The following is a 13,487-nucleotide window of genomic DNA, read 5'->3' as shown; positions in this document are numbered from 1 at the left end:
TGTGTCTAAGAGGAGAGATTCTCTGGATCCAACTGTGTCCCAGGCCTCCTGGCTTCTACTGCATTTCTAATCAGGGGCTATTGGCTAACAACATGTGTCTCACTGTATCTCTGAGATGATCTGGCTCTGGATGCAACTCAAGAAATTAAACTAACTTGCTCTTTATTTGTTGCAAATTACCTTATTTATGTTATATCTTTTTTTTTTACGCCAAGTAAACTTTTGCTGTATTTATGTTTTATATATGTACAAAGGAATAGAGACTCAATACTTTTAAACTTTTTGTGCAAAGTCATAGAATGGCCAGTGGTATGGTCAGGAATTACACTTAGATTTTCTGACTCTCAGCCTTTGTTTTTTGGCCACATCATGATGAATAAAGAGACAGAGAGAGAGAGAGAGAGCATTGTATATACAGCTGGGGATGTTCTAGTGGAGGCGGGTGTGGCTCAGGGAAGCAGGCAGCATGGGTTTCAGAAAACAAAAAGGAGTCACTGAGGGCATCTGGATGGAGGGGAAGGATCCATTAGTACAGGAACCATGGAACAAACAGCAAGGAAAAGTGCATACAGCTCTGCCATAACCTGACATATAGGTGCCTAAAAATCACCACACTATGTCAAGTTACAAAGTAAAAACCACAGGGATTATGGAAAAAATAGGGCTGGGGGCCATATTCATACTTCCCTAGTGACACATCAAAAAAGAGGGGAATCTAGTAAAACTGGTGGCACAATTTTATGCATGTGAAATGGCTAAGAAATACATCCATCCAGGTGGAGTATTCCTAACCTGAACCTCAGAAATCCAAAATGCTCCAGAATCTGAAACTTACTGAGTGCCAACATGATACCACAAATGAAGATGACATTGTTAACGCTGCAGAAAAAGTGCCTGTAGATGACATGGCAAGCATTGGTGATGAGCTTATTGAAGGACTGGAGCAGTATGCGTTCACAGCAGAACAGGAAACCAGGTCAATTTATAAAATCAGAGACGTCTAAGACAAAAATCATTGTTAATGAGGCAGATGACTCTGGAGGAAACATTTTTAAAAGCCATCCAGCAGAATGCCTCTTTATCCCTAGAGGATCTACTTCCTGGTTCCTCAACTGCTTCTGATGTTTGTTCTCACCTAAGAAAATAAAATGTAGTGTATAGGAACCCTTCATCAAAGCACAACATCACAGGGAGAGGACTGAAAGCCAGGATGTTTGTTGCTGACATTCAACAGCTGACCCAGGTATCTGCTGAGTCTACTGTGCTGCTCAGTTAACCTGAACACATTAATATTTCACAGTATTAATGACATATCATTTATTCTTTTTTACTGTTAAGCACTTATGTGTGAATAAGCTTAAGAAGATGATTGCTTATCGATAGCATATACATTCGGAGTCAGGAATTATGGTGATGACAGACAAGCACAGAGTTGTCCACATAAGTGGCTAAGATAATTACACGTCTGCTTTCTGATGGTGTGACTTACACAAACTTGGTTCATGCACAACATTATTTAAAATATTATATAAGATTGCCTACGATATATATAAAACATAAATGAATTTTGTGTTTGAACTTGGGTCCCATCCCCAAGATATCATATTAGGTATAGGCAAATATTCTGAAATTCAAGAAAATCTGAAATCTGAAACACTTCTGGTCCCAAGCATTTTGGATAAGGGATGCTCAACACAGATGGTATGTTACCTTGAAAAAGACCTGAAGTTTGCTGTGGAAGTGGGCATCAGGGAGGTTGCAGCCTGTGAGTGACTGTGAAGTGGTGGAAGGAAAGCTGTCTGAAATTGGGGAAAAAGGTGTGGCTCAGAACACAGGCAGTGAGCTGAGGGGCCAGGTAGGGGTTGGAACTGTGTGTGTTGCATGTATTCCTAGGTGGCTCAGTTTTGCTGGGTGCAGGTTTCTCCTTCACTAATGTTTCTCACATACAAAATCACACATAAGGAAATGCAGAATTCGTGTTATGCTCAAATTGCCCTTTCATATATTAATTGGGTTGGAACAAATTTGCATTTTCAAAACAAGAGTTATAGTGGAACTGGCTGTAACCATTCTTAAGTATCTCAGTGGTGTATCATGGTAGTATGTAACTCAAGTATTTTTGTTGCTTGGAAATATTCCTTGTAAGGTTATTGAACCACTATGCTGAACAGAGATGCCATTTTCTTATTTTCAAAACAGGCCTTTGGTAAAATTCCTCATTGAAACCTGATTATGAAACTTGCTACTTTAAAAGGACATAATGATATGTTATTAAACTGGGTAATACCTTATCTCAGCTTTGCAATGCAATATTCATCCATAAAAATAATTGATTTGATCCTGCTGATGAGACTTCTCTCTTTCCACAGGGTAAATGTAAGAGTTTCCAGGGTTTTTGATCTTTATAAATGATATTCAAAGTACTTTAGCAGCCCCCGTGGACTTATTTGCTGATGATCATATAATACATTTTGAAATTCAATTGCAAGATGATCATCTCAATAAAGATTTACAGTCTATTGCAAACTGTTGCCATGACTGTGTAATGGATTTTACATGTTGAAAACACAATGGTCTGGCTATCAATATAAAAATTATGAGTTGAAATGCAATTGTGGTATTTTATTTTTAAAAAACATTGGTGTTTAAGTTACAGCTAAAATCTTGAATAATTCACATTTTACAAAATGTGTCATCAAGAAGATAATCTTCCTTCCCGCATCGCCACTGGTGGTGGAATGTTTTTTGCCTCGTAATTAATTTTTAAGAGAATTCCAGGGCTGGTATCTATTTGTAGGTGTTGTTTATTGGCGTTGGTAGTCTGAGATTTTCCTCCTTTTCCTATTCTATTATTAATCACGCTGGAAATGTACTCATTATTTTACAAAACAGAAAGTGAGAGAGTATGTAGAGTGGAAGGTATAATTTCTGCCCAGAGGAATTTACAGGCTGGGTTAGGATTCCAACAAAACAGCAAAAAAAGGTAAAACATAAAGGCAAGCATTGAAATAGCATGCTTCATGGAGGAAAAACAGCGTCAGCATGGAAAGAGAAATGTCTTAGAATCATCTAGGGTGGTGGTTCTCAAAGTGTAGTCCCTCAACCAGCAGCATCAGTATTGCTATAGACTGAATACTTGTGTTCCTTTAAAATTCATATGTTGAAATTCTAACCCTCGAAATGATAATATTAGGAGGTGGGGCGTTTGGGTGCTGATTATGTCATCAGGGCAGAACACTGATGAATGAGATCAATGCCCTTACAAAAGAGGCCCCAAAGAGCTCTTTCATGTCTTCTGCCATGTGAGGACCCAGGAAATGGGCCCTCACTAGACACTTAATCTGCTGGCACCTTGATATTGGACTTTCCAGCCCCCAGAACTATAAAAAGTAAATTTCTGTTGTTTGTAAGTTACCCAGTCTATGGTATTCTGTTCCTGCAACCCAAATGGATTAAGACAAGTATTCCCCTGGGAACTTGTTAGAAATGCACATTCTCAGACCTGTCCCCCGACCTAATAAATCAGAAATTCTGGGGTTAAGCCTAGAAATTTGCTGTAAGGATTCCGCTGAGTAATGTTATTTCATACCCAAGTTTTACACTAACTTATATATAGTGACAAGCCAACATGGCTCTTTGGAAGGATGTTCATTCCATTGCTTGGTCTTTGCAGCAGCTCTGAGATGTAGATGGGAGGAAAACTGAGACTCAGAATCGTTGGACGAAGGTCACCAATCAGTTAAATGCTAGGTCTCTTGGCCAAAGAAACTCTTCACCACAGGACTTGATGGAGTCTTCAGCCCTGGGGACCTCCTCTGCCCACAAGTGTCCTCTTGAGGGTGGCATTGGGTAGTAGGGAGGTTGGTGACTATGGAGATCAGCTGAGAATGAATAACTACTACACAAAAGTTTCACTCCTTTCTATCAAACATTTACTTAGTCTTTTCTTTGTGCCAAATTCTGTGCTAGGCACTGGTGGCAGAGGTTGGCTTAGTAAGGACATGCTAGTAGCAGGCAGAGACTTGGCAGCAGTAGGCTACAAGCTTGCGCGTAGCACAAGAAGATGCTAGAGAGGCAATTCATCTAAGGCAGGTTGGGATGTATTCTGGCTCTGCCGGTTTTGAGAGGTCACTGATTAAGAAAATTCTGGGGTACTAAGGGAAGGGTATCCTTCACTTAACCCGAAGGATACCTCCTCCTTAACCCTTAAGGGGGTGATTGTCAAGAGTTTGCCTGTAGCACAGCATCCCAGCCCAGCAGGCTGGAGTTCAGAGCAAGACTCCCAGCCAGTTAAACCAGAAACTGGACAGATGATCAGATACGAATCGAGGGATGTGGGGTTGGGAGTAGGGAGTCAAAGGTGATACTCCCATGCTTTGGTTTAGATGACTGAGAGATGAGTGGTTGTATTAGTCAGGGTTCTTTATAGGGACAGAACTAATAGGACAGATGTATCTATAAAGGAAAGTTTATTAAGGAGTATTGACTCACACGATCACAAGGTGAGGTCTAGGCTGTCTACAAGCTGTGGAGAAAGGAAGCCAGTCCGAGTCCTAAAGTTGAAGAACTTGGAGTCTGATGTACAAGGACAGGAAGCATCCAATATGGGAGAAAGATGTAGGCCAGTAGACTAAGCCAGTCTAGTCTTTACATGTTCTGCCTGCTTTTATTCTAGCCATGCTGGCAGCTGATTAGATTGTGTTCACCCAGATTGAGGGTGGGTCTGCCTTTCCCAGTCCACTGACTCAAATGTTAATCTTCTTTGGCAGCACCCTCGCAGACATACGCAGGAACAATGCTTTGCATCCTTCAATCCAATCAAGTTGACACTCATTATTAACCATCACAGTGGTGAAACAATTTTCTGAGCTGAAAAACACAAAAGGAAATGAGCTCAGGTCTGAATATGTTGTGTTGGAGGTGAAGATGCATAACAAGTGATGGGAATATATAAATCTGGAGCTCAGGAGAGATCAGCAGATAACTGCTTCTTCCATGCGGACTACCTGATTCCACTTGGAGGTTAGGATTAAAGGGACTTCTTAGTACTGATGAAAGCAATTTAAATCTCTGTCTTCATGCTGTTCTGTTGAGATAATCCATTTCTTATATTTTTATTTATTATTTTGTTTCTTTTCCTTAGTTTAATCATTCACCATCTTTTGTGAGATATAGGTATGAGAGCAAATGTGATCATGTGTATCAAACTCAAAATGTTCTTTAGCTGCCTATAGTGAACCAAACTGTTATTGGTTGCTTCTATTGTTATGGATGCTATGATTATGAATAATTATATCAAAACAGGAAGTCTTACTTGTCCACTTCTCAGAACTAATTGGCATCTTGAAAGTGGACCCATATTCTTTTGTTGTTCATCATCTCCTGGAAAATCCCATTTCAGAGTTCATGCTGTGGTCTGGGCTCTCAGAGACTCGCTTGTCTAGAGCATTGTGTGTTTACCTCCAGCACATCCCCAACAGCAGACTTTCTGTGATAGGAGTTGGGTCTTAGAAGAGCTGTGTGTTGCCCACCCAGCCTCACCTTGAATGCTGCCTCTGATGGGAAGTTTGCACTCTTCCATGGCAGACCATTTCACTGCTGGAGATCTCGGGTGGTGACTATTATCCTCTACCCAGTGTTAGCTTGGTTATCATACAACTCTGGATGGATTATACACAGAGTATCCATTAGGTTTAAAAGAGTAGGGGCAGTAGGCAGGCTGCTAGCATTAACTATTGGGAGTCCACAGTGAGAACAAAGGGCAGTGGATGCCGAGGTCAGTAACTGGAGAAAGCAGGTGAGATGACAAGAGATATGGACACCACATGGGTCCAACTTGGCCCTGTACCTCTCCTGCAGGTACCACTTTCAATGGCTTGGGTACCAGCTTGTTGGTGTCTTAAGACTATCATCTAGCATTAGATAGAAGAAGCTCTTCCTCATCGTCACCCTCAAATAGGCCTCCTTGAAACACCCACTTGGAAGTTTTGCTCCCAGGTTTTCTTCCTCATCTCAAAAACAGGTCTTCAGCCACTCAGTTGTCTCACTTAATCCCCAGAAATTGCTTTCTTTTATCCCCCCAAACTTTGCTTGAAGCAGACCCCAGGCCACTCCGATTATAGTTACAGAATCACAAATCAACAATCCAGCAAGTCACGTAATCTTAGCCCATCCCCCTTGCGTGTAAATCAAAGGCCCCTTGCCTGGGAACCCACTTCATTGTGGTCTTGCAGAGTCCCAGCTCTCCAAGTGAAAAGTGGCTTTGTACAGCCAGAGACACCACATATGCTGTTGATTTGGAGGGCTCTCTTCCTGTTCCCTCCACCTGAGGGTTGATTGCAGGTTCTATTTTATTTACATATTTATGGATTTCTACTTGCAGTGATATGTGTCTACCTCTCTCTTTTCTCCAGGGGGATAAAAAAAAGATAAATTCAAATTGCTGGTCTCAATGAAGTGAGAGTAGTCATTAGAATTGAATGAAAAGGATAGAGGATTTAGAGCCAAAAATAATCTGGTTTTTATTTCAAGCTGGGCACTTGCTAGCTGGGTGACCGGGATGTGTTATACCATCTCTCTGTGACTCAATTTATTTTCTTCCATCTAAGGGATATTATAATGCACCATTTTGTTGGAAAGCTTCAGTGAGATAAGTTATATACCTTGCAGAGAACCGGGAACATAGGGGCCCTTTAATAAACATTATTTAGAAATAAATCTTAGGACTGGGGAAAGGATGTCAGAACCTAATTTCCTTCACTGTGGCATGATGGACCCTGTTTTAAGAAGGATTTCTCTAGTTGCTACTCTCTGTACTTTCTTACACAGTAGTGGTTTAACAACAAGCTCTGATCGCTGCTGAGAAGACAAGACATGTGGCTGTGTGCATGTTGTGGAGTCCTCGACGTGTAGCTGTGAGGGTATTTCATGATATAGGGCACGGGGTAAGGGGGATGGGAATTGTCCTTTTTATAATTGTCTCTAGTCTCAGGTAAGAGGGAGAACCATGTTACGCAGATCCTTCTCTCTTTGAGGAGGCCAAGGCTTGTAAGAATGAGGCCTTTCGATCCCAGAGCAAAAAGGGATTGGAAGAGAATCCAGACTCTCTGCAATAAGCAGCCTCAGGTGGTCTCTGTGTTCTCTGAGAAGCCTGTGGGTCCCACAGGCGAGGGTCTTTCAGGGCAACATGCAGTTCTAGGACAGAGTAGAGGCAGAGAATTATAAAAAGAGGTAATTGAAGGTCTAGAAAATAGAACAGTGTCACTTAACTAGTCTCGCGAGTTTTTCTTCTTCATTTCTCTATGCCTTGGCGGTACCATCTATAAAATGGGAGGAATATAACTTGGCCTAACTCTTAGGGTTCTGAATTAGAAGTAAAATGGGTCATCCTTCCAGGCAGGAGGATAGTATGAACACAGACATCTAACCTCCATCTCTGCTCTACTGTAATTCTGGTGAGATGATCCATAAATCTTCGGGGAACATGGAAACAGTAGCCAATAGAAATGAAAATGGAATCACTATCCCACCCAGAATCAAAGCCATAGAGTTAATGGATTCTAAAGACCAATGGAGAAATTTTCAAGACCATGAGGATCTATGGAAGGAGGGGACTTCCATGCATGCCACACCATGCTCGACGGGACATAGTTGCTCGTGCAGTGCAGGTGAACCTAGATTGAAGGCAGTCACAGAAGATGGATTATGACCAGCACTTCCTCAAAAAGATGTGGAGAAAGGGTGCTGGCAGTTCTTGCATCACCTACCGAACTTGTTTTGCTGCTGCTGCACTCTCTGCTTCCTCTGGGGTGTAGGACCACGGAAGAGAGATGAAAACTAAAGAAGGGAGAAAACCTGCTCTGATCATACTTGGTTATGGAGCCTCTGATTGAGACGCCATAAGAATTATTTGGGCACGGCGTAGTGTCTCCCGCCTGTAATCCCAGCACTTTGGGAGGCCGAGGCGGGCGGATCACGAGGTCAGGAGATGGAGACCATCCTGGCTAACACAGTGAAACCCTGTCTCTACTAAAAATACAAAAAAAAAAAAAAAAATCAGCTGGGCGTGGTGGTGGGCACCTGTACTCCCAGCTACTCAGGAGGCTGAGGCAGGAGAATGGCGTGAACCCGGGAGGCGGAGCTTGCAGTGAGCCGAGATTGCACCACTGCACTCCAGCCTCGGCGACAGAGCGAGACTCCGCCTTAAAAAAAAAAAAAAAAAAAAAAAAAAGAATTATCCGCAGACGGACAAGCACCTGTGAGGGCATAAGATGTTCGTCTCCTCTTCTTGCAGACCCTCTCTCCCCTCCCACTGTCGCACGATGTCTACTGTTGGCACCATTGGAGTCCCTCTCCCTTGGCTTGAGAAAGAGGCAAAGAAAACATAAAGCTCTCTCTCTTTAAACCTACAATTCATAATCTCGGAGGCTCACTCACTTCCCCTAACCCATGAAGTCTCATTATTGTATGAGCTGACTGTAATGCTGGGAGGGAAGAGTGAGAGTCCGCTTGGGAACCTCTTAGTGTTCTCTGGAAGAAATAGCTGGAAGTCCCTCAGGTCTTCTCTGTAGAGGGTGGCAGTGTTTATTTTGCATGCTTATTGGTTTTATAGTCTTAGATAAAATTCCAAAGCAACAGGAAAAGCCCTATTAGACATCCAGTTGCACTTTTAGATTTTTCTGTCACTCCATGCTCCTTAGGGAGCCAGGGCCTCCTAGAAGATGAAGTTCAATAGTGTAACTGAGCACCTCGTTTTTAAAAGGGAAAAAATGAATTGTTTAACCTTTTTTCTTTCCCCCAACCACCTACTTAACTCTTTAGGAATGAAAGTATAATCTTCACCTTCTCTCCACCAGACACTTCCAACACAGCAAGGCTGTCCAGCTATGTTACTTAGAAGTTCCAGAGACTGAAACTTGAAGCAAACCAGGCACATCCAGAATTCTCTCCCAGTAGGAGATGGCCACCATTTACAACCTCACTCTGCCCTTGATGGCACTAGTGAGACCTCCGGATAGATAAGAAATCTGAAAAGTCACATAGACCCTGCGCTTCCTCGCCGTCTCCCCTGCGCGCCCTTCACTCCAAGCCTTCCTTTAAAAGCCTCTGTTTTCTGCCTGGAAGCAAAGTGGCACCCTGAGGCAGGAGACTGCACTACTGCCCTTCAGCTAGCTCTGGAATAAAGTCACTTTTCTTTCTACCAGATCTTGCTCTTGCTAATTGAACTCCGCAAGCAGCGAGCAACTAAATCTGTATTCAGTTACAATAGTAAGTCAACAAGTAATCCCTCAACTTTTTCTAAATTTGAGGGTTGAAATTTGAAGAAAAAGTGAGTCACACAGAAGCGTTAAAGATAGTAAAAGCTAACAGTGTTTGTTTATCAAGCTCTCTGGATTTTTAAAAAATAGCACCCCAAATATATTAAAAGAGTTCAATCACTCTTACAGCTCTGTCACACTTGAGATGACAATGTAAAGAAAATGTATGATTATAGTGATGAAAACAGTGGCTGCCAATTTGAGAGGTATCTACTATATGCAAGGCCTATAGTGTTGAGCTTGTTTGGAATATTTTACTTGTAATTCTTGCAGCAAGCTTGTGAGGTAGGTATAATTCCTCCACTCACTGTCTGGGAGGTAGGTGACTTGCCCAAGGCCACACACTTGCTCAAATGGCCCAGATGAAAATTGAACCCTTAACTGCACAGCTACAAAGCTCTAGCACCTGAAATCCAGAATCATTATCAACGCATAATTCACCATGGCCCAATTGGGTGTTTTCCAGGAATACACTGATGAAAAATGTTGAATATTAGAAAAACTATCGATGTAATGTCTCATATTAGTAGGCCAAAAAATAAAAATCATCTGATGCTCTCAAGAGAAGCTAAAAAGCAATTTGAAAAAATTCAGGCTTCATTACTGATCAGAATTCTTAGTAAGCTGGAAATGGAAAGGCACCTTCTTATTTCCGGAAGAAAATGTTCTTATAGCCTCAATGCCTAAGAGAATAAACTTAACTGAAAAAACAAGCTATTGGAACTACTAAAAGGTTTCAATGCTATGGTCAGACACAAAGCAAATAAACAAAAATCAATAGCCATATGCCAGTAATAACCATTATAAAAATATAATAAAATGTATCCTATTCTCAAATGTAATTACAGTATAAATACTTAAGTGTAAACTAAGAATTGTGCAGCATGTATATGAAAATACAAACACCTACAAAGTTTTATTGAGGATGAGAAAACAAGAACTGAACAAGTGGCCATATGTCATGTTGTTGGATTAGCAAATTTAATATTGTGAAGAAAGCAATCCTCCCCAAATTAATTGATGGGTTTAATACAGTTCTAATCAAAATCTTAATGGGATTCATTTTGAAACTTAAAGTGATTTAAAAGTTGATCTGAAAGAAAATACAGGAGAAGGAAGTCAAGAGCACTTAGAAAAAGTGATTGGAGGATTTCTCTGTGAAATGTCAACATTTGTAAAAACTATAATAATTAAAGCCCAGAAATGAATACAGTATATAGCAAAACTGACTTTAAAATTTTTTTTGATGCATGAATGAAAGTATATTTTTTTAATTTTTGAAACATAAACCCTTTCACAAAAATAAATAGGCATTCAAATATCCCAAATAAATTTAAAAGAAACTCATACATATAGAGTGCCAACCACGTGTCAGGCTCTGGGTAGCACTTTACAAGTATGGAATTTTCATAGCAGGTCCTGTGTGATTGGTCTTATAAACAACTTATGATGAGATGTTGCATAACCAATTTTATTTTATTTTTTTTCTTCTTTCTTTCAGCCTTTATTTATTTATTTATTTTTTTATTATACTTTAAGTTTTAGGGTACATGTGCACAACGTGCAGGTTTGTTACATATGTATACATGTGCCATGTTGGTGTGCTGCACCCATTAACTCGTCATTTAACATTAGGTATATCTCCTAATGCTATCCCTCCCCTCTCCCCCTACCCCAAAACAGGCCCTGGTGTGTGATGTTCCCCTTCCTGTGTCCATGTGTTCTCATTGTTCAATTCCCACCTATGAGTGAGAACATGCAGTGTTTGGTTTTTTGTCCTTGCAAGAGTTTGCTGAGAATGATGGTTTCCAGCTTCATCCGTGTCCCTACAAAGGACATGAACTCATCCTTTTTTATGGCTGCATAGTATTCCACGGTGTATATATGCCACATTTTCTTCATCCAGTCTATTGCTGTTGGACATTTGGGTTGGTTCCAAGTCTTTACTATCGTGAATAGTGCCGCAATAAACATACGTGTGCATGTGTCTTTATAGCAGCATGTTTTATAATCCTTTGGGTATATACCCAGTAATGGAATGGCTGGGTCAAATGGTATTTCTAGTTCTAGATCCCTGAGGAATTGTCACACTGTCTTCCACAATGGTTGAACTAGTTTACAGTCCCACCAACAGTATAAAAGTGTTCCTATTTCTCCACATCCTCTCCAGCACCTGTTGTTTCCTGACTTTTTAATGATGGCCATTCTAACTGGTGTGAGATGGTATCTCATTGTGGTTTTGATTTGCATTTCTCTGATGGCCAGTGATGATGAGCATTTTTTCATGTGCCTGTTGGCTGCATAAATGTCTTCTTTTGAGAAGTGTCTGTTCATATCCTTTGCCCACTTTTGATGGGGTTGTTTTTTTCTTGTAAATTTGTTTGAGTTCATTGTAGATTCTGGATATTAGTCCTTTGTCAGATGAGTAGATTGCAAAAATTTTCTCCCATTCTGTAGGTTGCCTGTTCACTCTGATGGTAGTTTCTTTTGCTGTGCAGAAGCTCTTTAGTTTAATTAGATCCCATTTGTCAATTTTGGCTTTTGTTGCCATTGCCTTTGGTGTTTTAGACATGAAGTCCTTGCCCATGCCTATGTCCTGAATGGTAATGCCTAGGTTTTCTTCTAGGGTTTTTATGGTTTTAGGTCTAACATTTAAGTCTTTAATCCATCTTGAATTAATTTTTGTATAAGGTGTGTAAGGAAGGGACCCAGTTTCAGCTTTCTACATATGGCTACCCAGTTTTCCCAAAACCATTTATTAAATAGGGAATCGTTTCCCCATTTCTTGTTTTTGTCAGGTTTGTCAAAGATCAGATGGTTGTAGATATGTGGCATTATTTCTGAGGGCTCTGTTCTGTTCCACTGGTGACTTTTAAAGTTTATACGACACTTTGGGAGGCCAAGACAGAAGGATCACTTGAGCCCAGGAGTTCAAGACCAGCCTGGGCAACATAGCAAGACCCCATCTTTACAAAAATAAAAAATTTATATGAATTGAAAATTGCTTATCAAATAGTACATGATTAATAAATTGTACATGGTAAGATACTTTGTAAAAAATAGAATTTATTGCATATATTACCATGTGCTAATTAAATTATGGGTAGTTTAAAAACTTAAAAGACAAAACTAGAAAAAAATAAAGAAAATATCATTCTTTTATTGGGAGAGACTCTCAGTTCATTAAAAGCAAGCAAATACACCATTGAGGTCATGGTTTACACATTTTACTACATAGAAAGACAAGAAAAAGAAAAATCTTCTATGCCATGTTAACTAAAATCAAAAAGCAGGTTAGTAAACTGGTGTGGGAAAACGTGACGAAACTGAGAAAAGGGAGATAAAATATCTTTACACATAAAGAGCTCTAACATTAAAATGTAATCACATTGATAGAAAAAAAGGCTAAGGGCATAAAGAGGTAATTGCTAAACAAAATATGAATAGCAAAAAGCGTATTAAAAATGTCCAGTGTTACAGATGATCAAATAAATGCATTTTATCTATCATATTACCTACCTATATATTTTTTAAATTGCTAATAAGCAGTATTGGTAAGGAATAACATAGCAGGTTCTTACAGGCATTTCTGCAGGTAAATTAACTGGTACAGCATATTAAGAGGACAATTTGCTAATTTTTTTCTAGCAAAATAATCAGAGCTGCTCAAAAGAGAGTTTCAGACATAGAGATCATCACTGCATTATTTATAAGGACAAAGACTTGGAAATCACTTAAATGCACCAACAATTGGAGAGTAGTTAAGTAAATTATGGTGCCCACACACAGTGGAATTCTATGCTAGTATTGTTACAAACTGTTTTCGTGGCATATCTATCTAATGGCATGGGTTAATGTTCATGCTATAGGAAGTTTTTTTAAAAAAGAGCCTACAAAACCACAAGTGTAAGTAATTACTGTCTCAATTTTGTGAAATATAAATACACAGACCGCATATCAGCTGGGGCCAGTTTACCAGTGAAATCTATGAAGTATTGACCAGAACTCCCCATTTCAAATTCTGCATATGGAGATTTCAAAAAGAGCACATGAGCCTCTGTTCACTGCCTGCCCTGGATTCTAGAACATCAGTCAACTTCTTCTGGCTCCCCTAACTGAACCAAATGTGGACCTGGGCCCTTCCACACCACTCTCCTGAAGCCGCATAAC

At 40.1% G+C, this 13,487-nt stretch overlaps 1 protein-coding gene across 6 annotated transcripts in view; it reads left to right on the top strand.

Annotated features, from left to right (window-relative positions):
• PTPRT (protein tyrosine phosphatase receptor type T) overlaps positions 1–13,487 on the top strand; it is a 1,130,568-nt gene that overhangs the window by 519,464 nt on the left and 597,617 nt on the right. The window lies entirely within an intron of this gene.

This window comes from Pongo abelii, chromosome 21 (assembly GCF_028885655.2).
Source record: "Pongo abelii isolate AG06213 chromosome 21, NHGRI_mPonAbe1-v2.0_pri, whole genome shotgun sequence".
Classification (NCBI taxonomy): domain Eukaryota; kingdom Metazoa; phylum Chordata; class Mammalia; order Primates; family Hominidae; genus Pongo; species Pongo abelii.
This window is presented reverse-complemented; position numbering and strand designations above follow the sequence as displayed.